Below are 23037 nucleotides of genomic sequence, written 5' to 3'. Positions count from 1 at the left end.
AGGCAAGTTTGGAACATGAGAATACATAAATTAGTTAATTCCAGTGTATAATGAGCATGCATCACACAACTGTATCTCTAATGAAGCAGGACAACAGGAATTAAAGCATTTGAGTCTTCAGTCAGACACTTAGAGGGATTTTAAGTCCAGGCCTCATACCAAACAGAGAAGGCTATTAGGGTAATTTCTTCACATACATGCACTAATTAGGACCCTGCTGAATACTGGAGGGAGCCCTTGGCATATCTCCAGAGTTCTCTGTGCAACTCTCTCATTTCTGAGACTTTTGTCACACAATCTCTTGTCACCTTGGTTTCTTGGCCTCTCAGCTCCATCTCCTCACGGGGTGTACCAGCCTCTGCAGAGTTTCCTTTCCCCTGCACTGTAACCTGGAAACTCTCTGGGCAGCCACCTGAGGCAATCACAGGGCTCACTGCATTTGTTTTTTCTCTCAGTGATCACTTCATTGACATCCATGAAACATCCTTGAAAAAATTTTTTTAAATAGATTTTTAAAAATTGTTTCATGTGGGAGGGAAAATCTAGTCTCTTTTATTCCATCTTGGTGAAGATTGGAAGTCTTAACCCTTTAGCTTCTAATCTTAATTATTATCTTGAAGATGCAAGCATTTCAGAAGACTTAAGTGATTTATTCCTTGATATTTTCCTACTGAAGTGTTGTATTATTTGTAGTGAGGAAAATTTGGGGAACCTAAGTTAGAAAGTTATTTCCTTACCTCTCTTCACACAGATAAAGCAGTCACATAGACTCAAGGGAAAGGTGAGGCAGATAGTCTTATTTCTAACTTACAGGTGAGGAAATATCTAACCTGAGATATTATGACTTTCTCAAGTCACACAGCTAATAAGCAGAAAAGGTGGGACTTGAACTGGACTGATTGACACTTGCCATCCTACCAGATGGCATGTGATCACAACAGTAAGAAAAATACGAGGGTACTTCAAAAAGTTTGTGGAAAAATATAATTAAAAGATAATATGAATCTTTCCATGAAGTTTTCAAAGTGCCCTCGTACAGCCCTTCTGCTCCAGGAAGTGTTAACATAGCCCTTTTATCTAAAAGCAAGGAGAGAAAAGCAGGTGCAGCAGATACAAGGTAGCCCCAAAGGTACATTTAGTGCCATTTCAGTGTACTGCTTTCATACCCATATACTGTGGCTGTTTATTTCTTTCAAGATATTTGCTACTCTTATCAGTATGAGGTAATATCTACTAAGAGGGGTATTATTTTTATTTTTTTCTTAGATTTTTCAAGGACTGGTGGAAGCATTGTCATTTTGTAAATAAAGAACATAAGCTTATGTTTTAGCCAGGGTGCCCCAGAAAATGGAGACTAAGGCAGCACTTGCAAGTTAACATTTCACTGGTGTGTGTGTGTGTGTGTGTGTGTGTGTGCGCGCGCGCGCGCAACTCCAGGGCGGTTTAAGTGTGAGGAGAAAAGGGAGGTGAAGCAAAGAAGGGGCCCTCAGCTGGGCCCCAGCTTTGCAAGAAAACACAGCTGGCAGCTCAGTCTCCAGAAAGGCCAAATGGAACTGCTGTTATCGCAGAACAGCCTGGTAAGGGGAGAAAGGAGAGAAGTTCATCTGCTGGAGCCTTTCAATTGCCTGTCTTTAATTGTCCACATTTTCCCCACGGGGACACAAGTCTCTACTTCTTGCCTGTGCTGCCTAGCCTCTCTGGGCAGCCCCAGGGGGCAACACAGCATCTGAATCCAGAAATGCTGAGAGGAGCCAATGCCTCTGTGGTCTGGTTTGGGTGGGTCTGGGTGTTGGCTCTGCAGCGACTCCCACCGTGGTGGGGATGATAAGCCCAGTCCTCCTCCCTGAAGACGCTGGCTGGGGCTGGCAGCAAAGTCAGGAGATGCCATGACAGGCAGGGCACTGGAGCACAGGGCTCTCCATTCAAGAATCAACTGAGGCCTGGGCACATAGGCCAAGTGATCAGGGGAGGCTTGTAAACTGGGCTTAGACAGCTAATAACTTGGCTAGCGCTTGATTTGAACTTCTGCTACCCACTGTAGCAGCTGTCTCACTTTGAGCAACTTATTTCTTAGCATCTATGTGACAGAGGTGATAATACCCAGCTGAAGGGATGGTTGTGTGGATTAAAGAAATTGTCTATTTAACACAACAGCCTAGACACAAATTGTGTGTTAACACAGCCCTTTTGTCTAAAAGCAAGGAGAGAACAGCAGGTAGAACAGAATTTAATTGTGTTAAATTCTTTTTCTTCTTTGAGTCCCCAGGGCTGACAGAGTATGTTCTATGGATCTTTGATTGCTTCTGTGCTGTACAGCTGCATGCACCCACACCATACACACACACACACTTTTTTTTTTTAAAACTTCAGGGTGTGGAGTGAGGAATAAAAGAATCTTTGAGAGTTTCTCGGAGATCTTATATCCTTCAACTGATTCGAAGGAGGATATTTTTAGTTCCAGCACAGACTGTAGTACCTGATTGTCTAATCCAAGAGGCAAAGGTAAAACACAATTCATAAAATCATTCAACAAATACTTGTTGAGTAACTACTATGTGTGAGGTAGACTCTTCAACTGACCATCTAAGCTTGGGGACAAATGAACGTGAAGCCACGAAGAAGAAAACCATGTCACATCACCAACTCAACTCTGGGATTAAGCAGATGTTGCTGAAGCCAATTTACTCTCACTGCGGGACGACAGACTGAAGTCAGACTTCCTCACTCTTTACAACTTCCCCTCCTATAACCCCAGACTGGCGTGTTTCTCCTCTTTCTATTGTTTTTGTAAATATGGCATGGGGACCCTGAAGAGCATTCTGATTAAGTTTTATCACAACAGTTGCCACTTAATTGGCAAAGATTTTTACAAAACCATGACCTTCAGTGTTGGAGAGGTTGTGTACGATAAAGAGAGAACTGACTTCTAAATCATGAAACATTTTATTTATCATTTGTTTTGTACAGACCGTATACATCAATAGTTCTAAACCAGGAGCGACCTGACCCCATCCCTCCCCCGTTCCCCTTCCCTCCCCCAGGGAAATCTGGCAATGCCAAGAGACGTTTTGGTTCTCACACTTGCAGGGGTGGGGAGGATACTTGCCAGGGATGTTGCTCAATATCCTATAGCACATAGGACAGCCCCCCTCATCACACAGAATTTTCCCATCTAAAATGTCAATAGTGCCAAAGCTGTGAAGTCCTAATATATGCCAAGGCATTCTTCGCTTTAGGATTTCTAAATGGTGTTTTGACACTCAAGTAGTGATTTTTTTTTTTTTTTAAAGAAAAAAGTTTTGAGTTTGAAGAACCTGAGCTATTCACTCCAAAATACAAAGGATAGCACAAGTAATAATGCTGCAGGAGCAGCATTAAAGAATGCTGAGGTCTCCTAGAAATAAAAATCTATTTACTTCTCATGGGTCAGAAAAGGTTTCAGGGAGATGTAATTGCATGGAATAGACCAGACAATGTCTAAAGTTGCTCCCAGTTCTGATATTAGATGAGAACTTTATCTTTTAGGTGATTGTTATTTAACGTCTAGCAGTCTTAAGAAAACACTTTTCTTACTCTGAGGGACAGAACTTGCAGAGGACATGGTCTGCATAATCTGTTTTATGTCATTTAATGCAAGAGGGCTGGGAAGGTCAATTGGAAATTTCAAAATGATATGCTTACAATATTCTCTTGTTCACTCACAACACATGTTTTAATTTGAATAACAATGCTGTAACAGCTTTCAAAAGCATACAAAATATATCTAGATTAGGAAAGGAAATTACAGCAGACGTAGTAGAATTATGCAGTATTTGAGGAGAAAGTGACAATGATGGTCTGCATTTTTAATGGCAGAAATGAGTTTTTGTTTTTGTTTTCTTTTGGCTCTGATTTTCAGATGGCAACAGGCTGCCCAAATCTTCTCCATAGCAACAGGGCTTTCCATATTCTTACTTCTGCTAGCTAGTGATGTTAGGTCTATAAAATATCCTAAATGGATTAAAAAAGGATGGTACCAATTCAATCATTCCTTCAAGATTCCACTCTTGTTTAAATTTATGTCTGTCTCCCATTCTTTTTCTTTTTTTCTCTTTGGCATCAATTGAGGAGAGAATAAATTGGCTCTGTTGTTAGTATTGTTTCAGTTTTATATATCCCCTAAGTATCATTCTCTAAGCATCAAATGAACTTCCTGAAATTTTTACTTCTCCCTTGTGTGATGCAAAGGATTTCAATTAAGTACCTTCTCCACCAATGGCTTTCCTTGCTTGCTACTGAAAATCCCTCAACGTGCAAATAACTGGCCCTTCAAATACTCTCTTTTATATGTTTGGAGACTTTTCTCTAAAAGATTGGTTGGTGTTCTCTTTGCAGTGATTTGTTTTTCTCTAACTAAAAATGGGAGATTGCACTAAAATAGTAATGCTTTAAAAAGGCATGGTGCCTGGAGTGAAATCTGTAGTTATCAGTGATGAAGTAATGATCGTTATTACTGCTTTGCAGAAACATGTTTCTAAAGCTTCATAATTAACCACAAAATTTGAAAGAGAAACACCTAAGTGGATTTGGTGGATGGGGAAAATTCTCTGCCTGAGACAGGCAAATCAATCCCATGTTTTGATAAGAATTTCTGTGCTCCAGCCCTGCTGAACTAAGCTCTGCAGAACGTTTTATTGAGCAGAATGGAAATAAGGGCAAAACATGAAAGAAGACAGATCTAAAAACAGACATGATTGGTATGCAAAGGATGAGTATAGAACACTTGAAAGCTGTGGATAACTGAGTAGAAAACTTATTTTCTCAGTTTTCTGTACAGAATCTTCATTTTACTGGATATTCAGATTATAGACAACATCTAGAAAATTTTGTTGAGAAAAATTCAACACAATAAAGAGATTTCATAGAAAATTGTTATGATGTTTATGAAATGTTTAAAGAAAAAAATTCTCCCTGAACTTCAAGTTTTAACGATGTAATAATGACCTTTGATTTATTTGCTACAGAAACTAGAAAAGAAGGCTAACTCAAGATAATTTTGATTATTCTTACAACATTAGTTCAGAGAACATTTTTCAGAATCTTCATCTGCAAACAACAACATGGCTCTGTTGCACCAGGTAACATTACCATTTATTGAGCTACTACTATGTGCCACACACTCTGTTAGAGGTTTTCTTTATACATTTTTATCATTCAGTCTCTATGATAACATTATAAAAGGGGTCTCATTATCTCCATTTTGCAGGCTCAAAAATTGCGCCTCAGAGAGATTAAGTAACTTGTCTAAGGTTATGCGAGTGGCAGAGCCAGGATCTGAATCCACATCTGTCTACACAAAACTGTGAGCCCCACTGGCTGTTAAGGCTGTTGGATCAGCTCTCTGCTCCATTAGGGCAGCCTTAGATACTGGCTGCGTACTTGTAGAATAAAGCAGGGCTTTTAGAAGTACTTTTAGGTTCTTTGAGGATTCCCCAAGAATCCTCAGAAGCCAAGCCAAGCCAGGTCCAGATGCAATCTACTCAAATATTCCTTATCTTATTCCCCATGTGAGGGCCACGGCAGGTGATTTTCTTTCTCTGCATGATGCACGAAACCTGCTAGGTGGCTTTGGCTGTGGGCAGAACTTCCCTGTAGCCTGGCCATGGGTATCAGGAGGAGCAAGGACAGGCAAAATTGACCACAAGAGACAGATGATTTCCCAACTCCTAGCAGAGCTCTCTTTGTGGGTCTTTAGATGAAAGCTATCAATTTCACAGGGAAACTGGCTTCTGCTCAGCAATCCTCTGTCTATTGTTGATTCCAGTTGTACCCCACAGCAGCCTTCTAAAACTTATCTTTGCACATAACACTGCCTTTTAGTTTGTTGAGAGGATTGAGGTCATCTAGTGCAGATTCTGTTTTTCTCTTCTCATGATTATTCAATCCCCCTTAGGAATTGAAGGAAGAGTGGGCCTACCCTCCTTCCAGGAGCCTCTCTTGGGTGGGAGAATAGATTTCTGATATGGATCCACCTCTGGTCTGACACTTCCTGTAGAAGCTGCTCTGGTTCTTGCCCAGGGCTCCATCCACCAGCACCCACTGACATAGGCCTGGCTTAGCCAGCCCTCCCTACCTCCAGCCAGGGCTTCAGCTCTTACTGTCCCCTATGATGGAGAGGAGGCACTCCAGACTCCTTTCCAGTCCTCCTTGCTCTGGTTGTCTCAGTAGGGAATGGTGGATCCAAAGCCAGACCATCCACAATAAGAAGGAAGAGGCTATGTCTTAGGCCATGAAGGAGTTACTGTTGAGAGAAGGGGGCTAAAGCATAATGAAACCAAGTTGAAGGTGGAAATCAGGGTCTGGAACAATTTTCGAGCTGAAGGGTGGGCGGCTGCAGTGGCTGATTATTCAAATTTTGTAGACTCGGGTAAGCCCCAGAGCAAATGTCCTTCGTCTGACCAATGTCAAATCATGAGTGGATATCAAGTGCCTGATATTTTGCTCACTGATCCATGGGCAGTATGACAGGATACTTTGAAAATTAAGTAGTTGTAGAAAGCATGTGTAAGATACATACATTCTAATGGAGGTAGCTGAAATAAGCCCCTATTTAATAAATGCCAAAAGGATTTAAGATTTTATTAAAATGCTCTTGACTAGATGATGCATTGTTTCTCACTCAAAAGTTAACTATGAATTAGATTTGTAGCCAAGAAAATAGGTTGATATAATAGATTTTATCAAATAAACTTTTAGAATATGCCTTGGGATCAATATAGATTCTATCCAACTTCTTATACCACCAACAAGATTCGATTCAATTCAATAAAGATTTATTGAGTACCTATTTTGTGCCAGGTATTGTATTGGGCACTGGAGAACCATAGAAGGAAGATTAAATCATGTTAGCTTTTCTATACTTATGAAAGCACGAATGAGGACTAAAATACTTTGAAAAGACTTAGTAAAGAAAGAGTTAAAAAGAGAAAATGGAGAAGAAAAGATATGCTCATTGCAGACGAGAATTACATTGTGCATCTCCCACTTTTTCTCTGCTATACCTAGCAGCATTCTGAGCCTAGTTGTTAGACACCAAATACTCATCAAACTGAGTTAACCAGAAAATTAAATTAATTAAAATACACTTTCCCCTTCCTATTTCTTCTTCTTTTTCTCTCCTCCCAGCATTCCAGCAATTTGAGGCTTTACAAAATTACAAAGCAGTGGGATAAAGATTTAAACCTTGGCCAAGGAAGCTTCCAAACTAAAGAAGTTAGAGCCTCAGAAGTCAAATTTCAGGCTCATGTGACATTTGGTGTCTTTCCTAATTACTGGTTTCATTCCTCCAATGTTCAAGTGTCTCCCTGCTACAGAGCCCTAAGTGGTACCCTGAAAGCCTGAAAAAACAGTGTGCTGCCTAAGCACCAGATGTGTGCATAGGGATAATTTAGGCTCATTCTATTTTCTTTTATTTTTTTCTTCTCTTTTCTTTTTTTCCCCCCTCAATAGGGCAGCATTATAAGGGTGTGAGATCCTGAGAAACAAGAAGAAAAAACCTTTTTTAGTGGTAGAGGGAGAAGACATTTACATTATCCAGAGAGTTTTGAAGCCCCAAGCTGTCACCTGACTTGAAAACTTAGGTAACCATATGACACACAGCAAAAGAAGGTGAGCCACCTCTGTGAACTTACAATGACACCGAAATGACAGATAATAAATGTTGGGGGTGGGTCCCTTCAGAGTGACCCATTAGAATCTAATCAGAACCCGGCCAAAATCTGGTCCATAGATGGCTGAGAAGCCGTTTTTCCCCAAATCAAGTTTCCAAACTTCTGAGGTGAGAAAAGAAACTTCGGGCTTTTACAATCATGCAGATTACCTGATCTTTTCCTGGAAATGTAGATTCCAGTGTATCTGGGCTGGGGCCAAGGAATCTATATTTAACAAATACTCCAGGCGGTTCTTTTTTGGGGGAAATCTGTAAAACCCTGCCCTCTGGAAAAACTTCTTTTGGCCCAGAAGATTTAAAACTAAGTATAGAAATGATTCTAAAATACACTGATTGTATTAATTCTTTTGTTTTAAGAATACTCTGCATATTTGGCATTTTAGGTGTAGCACTTGTAATGTTGAAGAGAATTTCATTTATTTGAGGAATAGGTGAGAGTTATAAATCAAATTTAAAAGTGTAATTGAGTTAGACTTGTAATTTTAAGTTGGAAGTTCAATAAATTATGTACAGTGTTGGAAGAGTTAGGAGAATTTACGTACTACTCTTTACCAGTTTAACTTATTATATTTGTGTATTTAAAAAATTATTGGTAAGATTTTGTTGTCAGATAATTGAGGTATTTAAAAAAGAAGTTGCATGTATTAAATTTATAAATGTAGCTTTAAATGTTTGAATGTATTTAATTAAGCTTACAAATGGAACCAAGTTAACCAAAGACATCCTTAAAGATGTTTGCTATACTTTGCTAATGCTATAAATAGGGGGAAAGTCTTTAAAAAGAACTTAAAAGCTAAAGGAAGGTTTTTGACAAATGAATGGATACACAAAACATGGCACATACATACAATGGAATATTATTCAGCCTTAAAGAGGAAGGAAATTGTGACACATGCTACCACATAAATGAACCTGGAGGGCATTATGCTAAGTGAAATAAGCCAGTCACAAAGGACAAATACTGCATGATTCCACTTATATGAAGTACCTAGAGTACAATTCACAGACACAGAAAGTAGAACGGTGGTTGCAAGGGGCTGGAGGAGAAAGGAACATGGGGAGTTATTGTTTAATGGCCACAGAGTCTCACTTTCACAAGATGGAAGAGTTCTGAGACAGATGGTGGTGATGGCAGCACAGCAGTGTGAATGTACTTAATGCCACTGAACTATGCGCCACTTAAAAATGATTAAGATGGTGACACACAGAGAGAGATGACACCTGAAAGTGCTTAACCCTTAGCCCTTTAAAAGTTCTACTTCCTTTTAAATGTTGCCCAATAGAGTATCTCAAAATGATAGTTATTGCTGGTATAGTCAACAAATTTATGCCTAATTAACAATTCTTTACATTAAACTCTTTCTGTTGAAAAAAAGCTAAAGAAAGGTTTTTGAGCTGATAAAAGGTTATATTGATTTTTTAAAAAAACAGAATTATTTTTGAACAATCTTTTCTATGCAGAAAAACCACCCACAAGGGCCCCCCAGACTCACATTGAACATAGAATATTATCATTGGTAGGAGGGTTCTAGGACTCCAACTAAGGCAGCAGCAGAACGGAAGGAGAGGAGAGGGCTGTACGCAGCAGGTGTCACCTAGGGTAGAATGGTGCCACGGAAGGAACTATGGAGGAAGGAGAAGACGACGTGTGGGGGAGGAAACTCTATACTCCAGGCGGAAACTGAGCACTCAGTAGTCAGCTTGATACTCAGGCACAGGATGTGTGGAATCTTGTTCAGCCATGGTTCTGAGCCTTCATAGGGATCATGCAAGATGTTCATGACTTGGACTTGCCTTTCTGCTTCTGGTAGTTTTAGAGGCTGGGAAGTCCAAAGTCCAGAGAACATATCTGGTGAAGACCTTGTTGGTGATAACAGTGACACCAGGGTCTCTCTCACATGGCAGAATAGCGGAGCACAGAGAAAGCAGAGAGCTTCTTTTTCCTTTTATTATTATTATTATTTCTTAGTTGAATGCTGCCTCCTTTTATTTAAAAAATTTTTCTCTCTTGCAATGTTGACTTTAACTATCATGACCAAACATGGTCAGTTCATAATTATGTGGAAGATTCAATGGAGATCAAGTGGAATCAAAGAGACCAGGTTAGAAAATGAAAAACTAGGGGAAATGTATCTTGCAATAGAAATACAGGACAGTATGATAAAAGACATCACCAACAAAGTAGAAAAAGGGTTCAGATTTTAACTAAATTTCCTTATAGACAATACACAAATCCAATGATGCCAGTATTGAGAGATTATCTTTCTCTTTACAAACCTTTAGGATAGCATTTAACATTTATGAAAATGTATTTTATTGGAATAGTGAACAATCATTCTGGATAGTAAAATAGCTGCTAGAAGAATCACGCTAACGTTTCCCTCTGTAGGAGAAGTGGACATAAAGTATGACTTTGGAGAAATAATTTAATTCAGTCAAATATGGCAACATCTCTGCCCTCGTGGATATTAAGGTCGGCGTTGAGAGACTGATAATCAAATCATGAATAAACAGCTCAATGTGGGAGGTCTGTGATGGGGGTGTGTGTGGGGTGTCCTGGGGGCTGGGGTGGGTAGGTGTGGTGGTGCATGGTTGGAAGATGGTCAGAGATTTCCTGGGGAAGCTGATGCATGAGTCAGGTTTTGAACAAGTGAGATTAAGCAAAATGAAGAAAGATAAGGAAGGGCATTCCAGGGAGAGGGAACAGCAGCGCAGGAGGAGAAGGTATAAAAGCATAATTTCTTTGAAGACAGTGAGGATGCCTCTGTCTTAAAAGCTTGGGATTCTTCTTTTGTGAGGGATGGGCAATGTACCTTTTTGCTTCCAGAAATTATCTGAAGGCCTTCTTGGGATTTTTAAATCTGGTAGCTGACTATTCTCCACCAGAAATCCCTGGGCATGTGTTTGTAGTGAGTGTGTGCTGTGTTGTTTACACAGGAATGTGACAGGTGAGCTCATGTGCATAACAGTAATTATCATTTATTGAGCACTTACTGTATGCTAGGCAATAGGCAAAGCACTTTGCAAACATCTCACCCCCAGAGGAACCCTAAGGTCTCACTTTCCCAAAGAAATAGTTGGCCTAGAGAGGTAAGTACTTACTTAATATCATACAGCTCCTGAAGAACACAGCTTGGATAAGAATTCAGGTCTGTCTTACTACAATGCTTGTGCCCTTAAGAACTAAGCTATTTTAGCTCTGGGAAGAAAAAAAGCCCATGTTCTTAGCTATTCCACATTCATCTCTTTTTACTCCCTATTTTTAGCTTGAGGGTCATTTCCATTTAGAGCCATTTAAACAGCATCCTCATTTTTTCCTTTACTCATCCCCAGGTCTAGTACTTTGTGATAATATTGTTTGTACCAAGTTCCAAAAAAATGAAACTGGTCTTCGTTTCAGAATAATTAACTTATTAGCAAGATGGCTAATACAGAACGGAAACAGAATGGAGGATTGTTTAACAAATTAATAGCTATTGGGCCCTTTGTATAATTGAGCAATTTTGCTCCAAGTGTTAGGAAAACTATAGATGAAGCAGGAGTGGAAAAAGTAATTATGAGAATGGAAATCAGGTTTATAATGATGCGATTTACATTTAGATCCATGGGCAGAGAGGAAGGAAATTGATATGCAACTGGATTTAAAATCCCTATAAATGCTGCAGATGCTATGATTTTATGTGGATTTAGCTGATTCAACCATAAAGATAGTCACTCTTAGTTCTCTGCTAAAGTGGTTAGACCTTTGACAAGAAGCAACATGCAGAAAAAGAGATTACTTGCAATCAATAAGTAATATCTATGGTATTAAATTTTATTTGTATGGTAAATATATTTTATTTGTTAAATTGATCTAAAGTGGATCATATAGAAAAATAATTCTATTGGCCAAGTATCACTCAATAAACTATACACTCAGCACATTCAGATTTGTGTGCAGCCCAGTGTTGATTCTGTTGAGGAAGTATGGTATTGATAGATCTCTCAGACAGTCGTTGAATTGGTAGAGGGGAAAAATATGCCTCTATCTCATCCCATGGAAACTTGTCCATGTGTGTCCCAGCTTCATCTTCTCCATCATGTTTGTTTGAGGTTATTTTTTGCTTAATTATGCCTCTATCCTTTTTGTTTTCAGATATGGTTAAGTTGCTGGAAGAAATCCTTCCCAGCCTCCTGAGGACATGAACAATGAGATTCTGTCCCACAGGGGAGTGACTCTACTCAAAGCAAAGTGCAGAGCCTCTTAGTCTCCATGTGGCCTCAAGCCAAGGCTGCTTCTTTCTATTTTCACCTCGGCAACCATTGGCATGGTCAACCTCATCCTAAAGGGGATGGAATTGATAAGCTCACCTAAAGTACAAAGGGTACATAGTATCTTCAAAGCAACAGACTTCAGATTTTTATAGAAGACATTCCTCTTGGTATACATGGTCAATAATAAAGATGAAAGCCAACTAGAATCTGGTAGGAGCCTCAGGGCAAAAAGCTAAGCCTGAGAAAAACAAAGTTAATGCCTATTTCAAATGTAACCTTCAGGCTTTGCAGAATCAGGCAAACTTGATCACACAAAAACAAAGCCTATATTAGCTTTTACAAAATGACAAAGTGGGACATCTAGAAAATTTATCATATTTGCCGGGTCCTTTTTCTTCCAAATAAAGCTCCATCCTTATCCTAAAAAAAGAGAAAACACCATTTCCCCCAGCAGTGGAGGAGATCAGCACCGTGCTCCGAACTCTCCTGAAATGTGTCTGGTCTTCTTTCCTCCCTCCTTCAACTGCAATGCTTCATTTCAGGAACAGCTGGGGGAGAGGAAGGCCCTCATATTTACTTTTTTTTTTTTCTCCAGTAGTGGATGAAGAAAGTGTTATTGAGGGGGCTTCAGATCTAATGGTCTCTTAGGTCCTGTGTCTCTTAAAAACTATGTAAGTCACAGTGAGTTTCTCAGTAAATATCCCAGTAAATTCCTGAATTTGCAAGTGCATTGGAAATTTCTAATAGTTGAGTGTAACTCAACAAATATTTATTACCTAACATTTGTTGTGGGTAGTATGCAAAGATGTTTTACTCCAATATCATATAATATAGTAGATTAAGTTTTTACCTCTTATGAATGTCCTCTGCCTGTCCAAGTAGAAACTTCCATTAAAGGTGAGTGAGAAAGTGACACTATTGAGTGTGTGGAAACTGCTATTAATTAATTTATTTAAAAACACTTATTGTGTACCTGCTATGTGCTATGCACTGGGGTTTAGTGTTCAGTAATATAGGACTCTTGCCTTTAAAGAGTTCACAGTCCAGTGAGGAAGACATTCACTTGAGTCCTAACATTAATACAGAATAAAGGCTGTCAGAGATCTACATAGAAAAGTACAGTGGGAGATCAAAGGAGAAAGAAGGATTAATTGGTCTCAGAGAGGAAAGGAGGATTAAGAGGGATGTGTGGAGTGGGTCAGAGTGAGGATTAAAGAAAGTACTATATGGGAGGGAGCATTTGAGCCCAAAGTATTCAGAGCCCACAAAGATCCTTGTCTGAGTTAGTGGCTGCCCCACCAGATCTGGGAAAGATATTCTTTATCTGACAACACTTTATGAATCAAAAGTCACACAGATCTATACTATTTTTAAAATCTGGCTGGAGAATTCAGTTTCTTAATAATGTCAACAATTATGCATTGTTTTCCTTTGACCACAGGCAACACTGATGTGATAAGAAGTGATAAGGTGTGGAGTCAGATTCCAGAGGTGATAAGAAGTGACAGGGTGTAGAGTCAGACTCCAGAGGTAGACCACCTAGATTCAAATCCCAGACTATCGTTACTAATTGTGTGACTCTGGAAGAGTTACTGGTTCTCTGAGCCTCTTTCCTCATATATAAAAAGGTGACAACAATAATGTCATGTGGTTGTAGACTGCTAAAAGGATTTGGTAAGAGAATCCATTATTAATATAGAACTCAGCACACAGTAAATCTCAAAAAGTGTCACCTATTACTATATTGGGAAGTGACAAATGCTTGTCTATGTAGAATCACATTTTCTACATAGAAAATGGGATAAATTCTTTAAGTCCAGCATGATTTACATCTCTTTCTGACAACTTCTTAGGTCTCAACATTGCTCTTTAAAAAAAAGAAAGAAAAAAAAAAACCAAAAAACCCAAACCACCCTGGTTTACATTTATCTTATAAATATCATTATAACAATGATAAAAGGAATAAAAGCCACAACAATAAATCACCACAACCTACGCCTGGCTTTCACTTTTTCACCATTTCTTTCAGACTAAGTCTACTTACTAACCTAGAAGAGATGCTGTGCAAATGAATTAATGAATAAAGAAGTTAATTATCTTGATGGTTGTGCCTCAAAAGGAAGCATAAAGTATGACAAAAATCATGTCCTAAAAACTAGGCTAGATTTCTGAAAGTTGGTAATATCTACAGTATCATAAAGTGCTTTCCTGGATTTTAAGATATTTAAAATGAAATTCCACCACTATTTCCTCGTTGGAAGGTCAAAATGAAAGATTGTGGGCAAAGTGATGAATTTGGGATGAAAAACCACAGCAATGATAATACTAGATCACCAGAACAGGTTTCCATGGATTATAAAAAACAGTAGTTCTTTTGGTCACTAAAAGGCCATTTCCTTTCGGTGTAAAGTCATGACCTACTTAGCTGTGTTGTCAGAAGAGTCAGAAATATTATTATTAATGTACAGATTTGGATTCTGAATTTGCCCAGTCACAATGAACACAGCTGAATGACAGCCCAGAGAGTTGAACATAATCCCCTGGGCACATACTGAAGAGAAATCAATATAGATTCTCTCTTTTTAAAATTCAGATTCATACCATTGTATTATTAAAGATTTATAAGTAGCCAGATACTTTTCTCGCTTTAAGATAATATGAGCATTTATTTAAAATGTGTTATTTTAATGTTTTCTTTAATATGAGGGGTCTCCAAAAAGTTCATGGAAAGATCAATACTGTCTTTTAATACTATTTTTTCACAAACTTTTTGAAGTACCCCCATATATCCAGAGAATTACAGAGGGATTTTGGCTTAAACTTTAAGCCAGTTATCTTATATATGGCATAGAACAAATTGGTAATTACTCTGAAGAAAAGCTAAGCAACTCATTAGAAAAGCCCCAAATGTATTAGAGACTTTCTCATATTTGATTCAAGAGATTCTGAATTTGGAAACTTGGGCCTTGGAGGAATATTGAAAAAATAACATTTTAAATTTCATGACTTCCAATAATATGGCATATTCTTAACTACAGCCAGGCGTAACATAAACAACCAATTTAGAATGTATAATTATATATGTGAATAGTCAGTGGTTACTGTCATATAGCACAGACAAAAATACTGGGAATCTTCTGGGTGTTTCAACTACTCTGCGTGATCCAACGATTCCAGAATTTCTAATTTTTATTCAAGGACCATGTTGGAGACTACATACCTGCCCTTTTAGAAGGAGGGAAATGCAGATGTTAATTCTATTTTCTAAAAGAAAAACAACTCACAACCAAAAAAAAAAAAAAAAAAAGCAAAACAAAGCCACTCTATGAAGCTAGAAATGACTCAGGATAGGTGGTTTTCAGTATTTTTTTGACCTCATTTATTTCACCTTCCTCATTTCTTAGCATTTGGTATCATGAAGAGGTTCAGTGTGTGGGCTCTGATATCCCACCAGCTATGTGGCTCTGGAAAATATCTACCTCAGTTTCTGCAAGTGTGAACTGTTCCTACCTGATGAAAGTAATACACACATTGTGTGTGCACACGGAAAATGTTTTATAGATGCTATTTCTTATTACTATTATCTATTTCTTATGATCTAGTTCTTCAGTACCTTTTCTGTAGCATCTATCCATGTGTTCATTCACCCATTAGCTATTAATTGAATGCCTGCTACAGACAGGCACTGTGCAACATCGACAGCTGGATGACTTTTTTGTATGAAGAAAATACTGAGAAAGACAAATATATACACACTCCCAGCTTGGTGCACCTATCCCGCAATTGTTGTGAGAGTTGGCTGCTAACAGCTCCCCTCTGCACTATTCTTTGGAGTATTGCTCTTGGCTGATGGATGCTGTCTGGGAGCAGCCCCCAAACCCTGGGGCCATATCTGTAAATTTATCCTACTGAGTTGCTTGTTTGATCAGGCTGAGGCTAGACCTCTCCAGAACCCATTTCTTTGTTCCTGGCTCCTTTCCCTTCCCTCTCCTGTTTCCTTTACTCCATGACGGGAGTCTTCGGGCAGCAAACCCTCAACAGACCTTGTCAGAAGTTCTGCTGCTAGGGAATCCAACCCAAAACAAAGCATGCTGTGTATTATTTTGATAAAAATTTTGATAACAATGCAGCTTTCAAGTAAATACACAAATAATGGCTAAGCAAATATTTCTAGAACTTCTTTAAAATACATAGACTCAAGTAATCTATTGTTTTTCCAAAGTGATTGAACATGTATTTATTAAGTATCTTTATTAAGTATTCTCTCTGCCTTTATTATCTCAGCTTATTTAGAGCTTCCTCACCTTTAAACCTAAGAAATCACGCGATTATAATAGATGTAAATTAAATAGAACAAAAATCTTATTTAACAACTTTTAAAAGACCTTTTTGGGTTTGTTTTTATTTTCTATGCTCCTTCTAAATTAAAATTTCTTCTTTTTTGGGCAGATTGATGAGGTCAAGGGTTTGGATCCCCCTACTGACTAGCTGCCAAAAAAAACCTCAAAAAACAAAAAAACCAGATTGGTGATTTTAATCATCTCCCTTTTTCAGTGTTTATTCCTATTGATTTTTTTCTGTTACTTATTAAGTGGTCTGGGTTTGTCATTTCTGTAGGAGTAGGTTGTTAGCGTCATAAATTCTGAGCTAAAATGGGTTCGTCCACTCTCACCCAATTGTCCAGCAGAACAGTTTTATCAGTTAACTGATTACTGATACTAAGTAATGAGGCCATCCAACATATATACAGTAGTCTGGAAAAATAATTTTCACATAGTGAAACATGTGCTCTGGTCAAAACTTTCACATCTTTGTTTTATAAACCATGATAAATAATGCAATTATGAATAATTATTATGAATGCCTGGTATAGGGATTTCACACTATTAGAGATCTTGCTAAAGCAACTTTTTTATGAAAATAAGCATAGCTGATCATGACTGGGTAGGATAGTCAGACAAGAGCAGAATAAATTTCTTAATTTTCTGCAAGTTTCTTACAGAATGGCTAATTATCTTTCATAACTGGCGATCCTTCACCACATCACTGAATCATGGGGTTAAAAAAGACCTTGAGTGTCCAGCGGAGGCCCTCTTCTCACTCTTGAATTCAGACAGTATCATGCTTGAAGTCTGCCTGCCATGAGATCATACTGTTTCTTAAAAAGGACTTTTAGAGAAACTAAGTTGTCATAATGGTAACAATTTGTTAAAATAGTAATAATTTGTAATTATTTACCTCCCAAATTCCACAAATTTCTTATTAATCACACCACCAATGCTTAGAAAAGCTAAAATTGTATTCATTTCCTCTATCTTCCTTTTTTTTGTAGTCATCTTCTCCCTTCTCACTACCTCCTCTTGTCACTTTTCTGTACTTTACCTTAAGTAATTCAGCATTTCTGTTGTTTAAGGCAACCCCTATGCCCCAGACCATGCTACTTTATTCTTTCCTACCAACAAGACCCAGAAACTGTTCTTGTGGTAGCCGTAGATCCATTCTTTTTCTTTCCTAGCATTTGGGACAAGAATTGGTAAATATCTTTTGTATGTGTTTTAAAACAGGACGTTACTATTCCCTCTCTATTTGCACCATTTCATCTTGCAGGCAGATGTGATCTTGTTACCAATAGTGTATCATGTTCAAGTAATTCCACAGTCTCCCTCTGGAAGTACCAGAAAATCATCCTTGGGATATCCAGCTTAATACATTACAGAGCCCCAAATGCAGTCTTTTGCAATTCAGCCTTCTGTTTAGTCAAAGAAGTTAGACACCACATTCAATGCAGATCCTTAATTATGCTGTTTGGTTATTGCTAAGCCTTCTATCTTCTAGACAGGATAGTCCTCAGTCCATGAGCTAGTTCTTCTTTGATCCAGTCCCCCAGTTTTTCTCTTCTACTTTCTTCAACATTCCCTGATATTCTGAATTTGCTTCCTTAATTTGTGGTCTGTGACTCAGCCTGTCCATTGCAACAACAACCCTTCCAGTCACCCCACCAAAATGGCTTTAGCACTTCACATTCTTCTTTTGGCCAAGTGGAGAAAGTGCAGGACTGTAATCAATCTTTTTTTTCCTTTCTTTCTTTTTTTTTTTTAAATAGAGCTCATCCTTCTCATACTTTGTTTTCAGTAGTGCATAATAGTTTTCTTAAATGTCAGGCTTTACGTAGCTGACAATATTTTAAAAATATTTCTCCCACATTTCATTCTAAATTATCATAGTTTCCCATACATGAGGAATGCTGAATGCAAGAAAAGAAAGTTAAGATCCAGGATCTTTCACATGGCTTTGGGTTACTCAGATGTCAAAGATTTGTCAGCAAAGGTTCTACCTGTATGCTGAGAATAGCATACTGAGAGACAGCATGTTCAGGGTGATGATAATTCAGAAGATAATATACACATTAACTTGCTTCCTAAATGTAGCATTACCATTGAGTGCATATAAGGACAAAGATGCTGTGACTGCTGTTTCACTTTTCATTCTTTTAATGACAAACATCTGCTAATCTAGCAGCTTGACTTGTATCATAAAATATGTATGTCACCGCAGAGGCTAGTGAGGCTGGTCTGAATAAGCAATTAATGCCCAACACTTGTGATATTGTACTTGCTGAGCTATGGGAGGAAAAAAAATGTCATAGAGTGGAATAAGAGGGTTTCAGTTCTTGAGTCTGTTAAAGCCCCATTTCTATATGTGCACGACAGTGGAACTTTTAAACAATAAAATTGTTAATGTGCCATTATGCCATCATAGATCAAGAAACAGTAATGCTTGTTCTTGTTTAAAGTGGCAGGATAATAAGAAAATAAGCAGCTGAGAAATCAATGTTAGAAAAAAGTATCCAGGTGGTGGTTTTAGCAGCCAATTTTCAGCCAGAATTAATGGTTTATCTTGCTTTAGCAAACCTTTACTAATGGAAAAGCTGGTCTTAAACAAAAGATAAATGAGGGGATCATTATTGGCTTTTCAAATGACTTAGTTGTTTTCTAAAAGTGCTACTAGTCAGATACCTAGTCCTTTGAATTCTCAGCAGAATGTAACTAGCTTTGGACAAAACTCAACAGGCTTGTTTTGACTCTGTTCTGCTAATAACTTGAAGGTATGTTTTGAGATATATCTGGTTAATCTTTTTCACCTATAAATGCAGAGATTCTGGGTCTAGCCAGTGGTTTCCAACTTGGGAGTCTCCCTGGGGTTTAAAGCAGTAATAAGAAACCAACAGTTACTTTTCTAAGTATTTTATATTTCACAATGCCTAATGGAAATTGTACCTTTATCCACAAAGGTGCTATAAATGACAACTAAAACCTTGAGTTTCTTTGCTTGGACTTGTCAACTTAGTAGAGTAATAGATGTTAACTCATGCTGCTAAAAGGCTCTGATTGGTTGTAATGACATTCTAGAAATTTCCAGTGACAATTAGGGTAAAATAATATTTAATGTTCCTTGGAGGTGGAAATATTGTGGATCTCTAAGTTTTTCCATCTTTAATGTTCTAATATCCTTCTTTTCCATTGCCACTGCCATTGTCCTGGTTAAAGTCACTCTCATCTCCTAGCTGGAATATTGCAATAATTGCTTAACTCTTTCCCAACCTCTGGTTTGGTCTTCTGGTCACAGCATATCACACACCACCACTAGGTTGATCTTGCCTACATCTTGCTCAAAAAACATCCAGAGACTTATTTCCTATGAGATAAAATCCACTTCTGGCATGGCCTCTCGGACCGCTCTTTCATACTTATTTCCACCCTTTTCCGACACAAGTCTTTGCTGCTGCCAACTTGGTTTACTACCCATCTCACAGTCACATATGAGCTGCCCGCCTCTGCTCCCTTGTGTTTCCTGTCACCTCCACCAGAGATTCCTCCGCAGCCCCCAATTTAATCCTAAGCTTCTCCTCAACGCTCAACTCTATCCCCCTTCTCTGTGAACTCCACATCATCTCTTCCCTCAAGTCCTGAGACATTGCCAGTCTGCTGCTCTTATTTATTACTTGGAATATGCTGCCTTAAAATACTGTCATCTTGAATAAACCACAGACTCTTAGACAGAATGAACTTCTTGCAATTCTTTATATTCCTCCACAGAGACTAAAATAATTTGGCTTACTGACACCTCAAAGATAATTAATATTGATTGACATATAAAAACTAACCTACACAGATTGCCAAGAACACAGCTATTAAGCACAGTTATGACTATTCCAAGGCTTTTTTTAAAATTTAAAAATAGTTAATTCAAAGTAATATATCCACAATTAAAAAGAAAGAAAGAGAATATAGCATCAAAAGTCTTAATGAAAAATAGCAGTCTATTCTCTCTTGCAGGCAAGTGCATTTTATTTTAGCTGATTCTTCTGGAAGTCATTGCCATTACAAATGATATGATTTTGCTATTTCTTGATTTTAGATTATCTCCTATACCACTTTCAACGTCCAATTGTTGTGATCTCCCAAAATTATACCATTATTTTCCATTAAATGACTAATCCTCTCTTGTGGCATACTGTTCCTGTTCTGTGGTGACACTATTTCCTCATATTTCTCTGAAGATGTAACTAGAGTGTTGTTAATGTTTTCTTCCATTTCCTGCAGAATCTCCATTTCTCCCAAGTTCATTATTTTCTGTTGTTCATGTTGCATCCACTTTTGTGTTGAAAGCTTTCCTCCAAAGATTTTTTGGTTGACCATGAATAGTTATGAGTGAGCTCATTTTGCTGAGAGATCCCCTCAAATGTCAGAACATACTTCACTGGGGCCCACCAGTTTCTCCATCAGAGAGGCATGTTCTCATCTCCAGCCAGGGGATGGACTCTTGATCACTGGTGCTGTGCATGAGGCAGGGCAGGGGGCCGTGGTCTAACAGCCTGTGGGCTGGCTCTCAATCCACTTTCAGCCTGTCTCACCTTGGATGCTACACTTGGTGTTATGGGCTGAATTGTGTCCCCTCCCCCCCGAACTCATATATTGATGTCCTCACCCTCAAGACCTCAGAATGTGACTGTATTTGGAAATAAGGTTTTGTTTTCTCTTCAGACTTATTTGACATTAAATAGGTCACTGACAGATTCCTAGTTTCATTTCTTGACAGGTAGCCTTTTATGGGAATATGTGCATAAACCGTTCCTAAGGTAGGTGTGTAAAATGGTGACGATCACTACAGATTCCTTACTGTGTCCATTATCTCTCTAACCCTCTAAGAGAATAACTGTTTGATCTCACATGCACATTCTGTATGTCTTTGGTAAAATACTGCCTTTGCCAAGTTAAAGTTAATTTAAAAAACTGTATTTTCAAATATTACAGAGATATAAAAATGTAGATTTTTCAACCAAAAACTGCAAATAATTCTCTGACTTTAAGGCCCATTTTGAATTTATTTACATAGTTTTTTGCATATTCTTTTTTTTTTACATATAATCAACGGGTTATCACATTTTGTGTTCTTTTTCACTGTCACACGTGGATCAGGCCCTGTCCTAAGTGCTTGCCATTTATCCACTCATTCAGTCCAACATCCCTGTGAAGTAGATGGAAACTACTACTTTTTCACAGAGGAGGAAACTGAGGAATAGAGTTTGAGTTTAACCTTACTGTTCTACATCTGGTAAGAGGCAGAGCCAGGACTGGTACCCAGGCAACCCTTTCCCACTGTATTCTGTCTCTCACTCCTGCTATTCACTAATTCATTCTTATTTGTAGCAGTAGAGTGGTCATTACACAATCCTAGAAGTATGCTGCATAAAAGGAGTTCACTCATTCTGATAGATACTGTTCTATACTTTGAATTCACTTCCATAGTGATTGTTGGGCATTAGGTTATTTCTAGTTTCCCTTCTGAGGCATGCAAACTATACAAAAAAGTTTCCTATTCCTTTTCTTCCTCTTTCTTTTCTTTTCCTTCCCCTTTCCTTTTTCTTGTTTCCTCTGTTTTTCTTCTACATTGTTTCAGAGGCAGCATGGGGTGGGAGAAACAGCTTGGTAAACCTACATTTGAATCTGACCGAGGTGATTTATTTAACCTTTCTGGGTCTTAGTTTCCTCATCTTTAAAACATGGTCAGCAATGTCCACCCATAGTATTTCATAAGGATGTAAAATAATATCTGCACAGTGTCTAGTGCAGTGCTACTTAAGTAGTTTCCCAATAAGTGTAGTAGCTATAATTATCATCATCATTACATAGTTCTAGAAGTACTGGCTGCATAAAAAGGATATGTTCATTTTGAAAGATTTTGTTACATACTTTCAACTGTCTTCCACAACAATAGTGTAAAACTTATTGTCCTTTATTTCTTCCATTAAGGTTAGATAATTTTATTTGTTCAGTCCTAGAGAATGCTACATTAGCTTAAGTAGCAGATATTTAATATTTTCATTGATACAGAGAATGGGATCTTTTTCTTCATTATTGTTCATTGCAAGACCACTTTGATACATTTTCTAGGTCACCCTAAATAGCTTTTAGATTATTACCCTGGATTTCCTGACATAGGCTGTGTGGTTTATGAACAACAGAAGTTTATTTCTCACAATTTTGGAGGATGTGAAGCCCATGATCAAGATGCTGGCAGATTCGGTGTCTGGGGAGGGCCCTTGCTAGTTCATAAATGGCATAGTCACACTAAAACCTCACATGGCAGAAGGGGGAAGCAAGCTCTCTGGGGTGTCTTTTGTCAGGGCACTAATCACCTCCCTAAGGCCAACTCCTAATACCAACACATTGAGGACTAGGTTTCAATATCTGAATTTTGGGGGGACAAAAACATTCAGTGTACAGCAGGGACTAAACTGAATCTTTTGCTTAAGAAAGAGAGAATATCCTTTATAAATGTTCTAAGAGACTCTCAGCCTTAAAGCACTAATAGCATTATATTGAAAAGCAGAGTTAGGAGTCTCATCTCTTCCAAGTCTCCACCTCATTCTCAACTTTAGCCATAACATTTATTGTTCCCTGACACACCATGCTCGTTCACCGACATGCTCTCTCTGGCTAGAAAGCCTTGGTTCCCAGTCTTCATCCAGCTAATTCCTATTTCTCTTTCATGACTTAGCTCAGGGCCACTTC

At 38.2% G+C, this 23037-nt stretch overlaps 1 protein-coding gene across 1 annotated transcript in view; it reads right to left on the bottom strand.

The window, feature by feature from the left end:
- The window catches only part of AK5 (adenylate kinase 5), a 243505-nt gene that overhangs the window by 136326 nt on the left and 84142 nt on the right, over nucleotides 1-23037 (bottom strand). The window lies entirely within an intron of this gene.

This window comes from Cynocephalus volans, chromosome 8, assembly GCF_027409185.1.
Source record: "Cynocephalus volans isolate mCynVol1 chromosome 8, mCynVol1.pri, whole genome shotgun sequence".
In the NCBI taxonomy this organism is placed as follows: Eukaryota; Metazoa; Chordata; class Mammalia; order Dermoptera; family Cynocephalidae; genus Cynocephalus; species Cynocephalus volans.
This window is presented reverse-complemented; position numbering and strand designations above follow the sequence as displayed.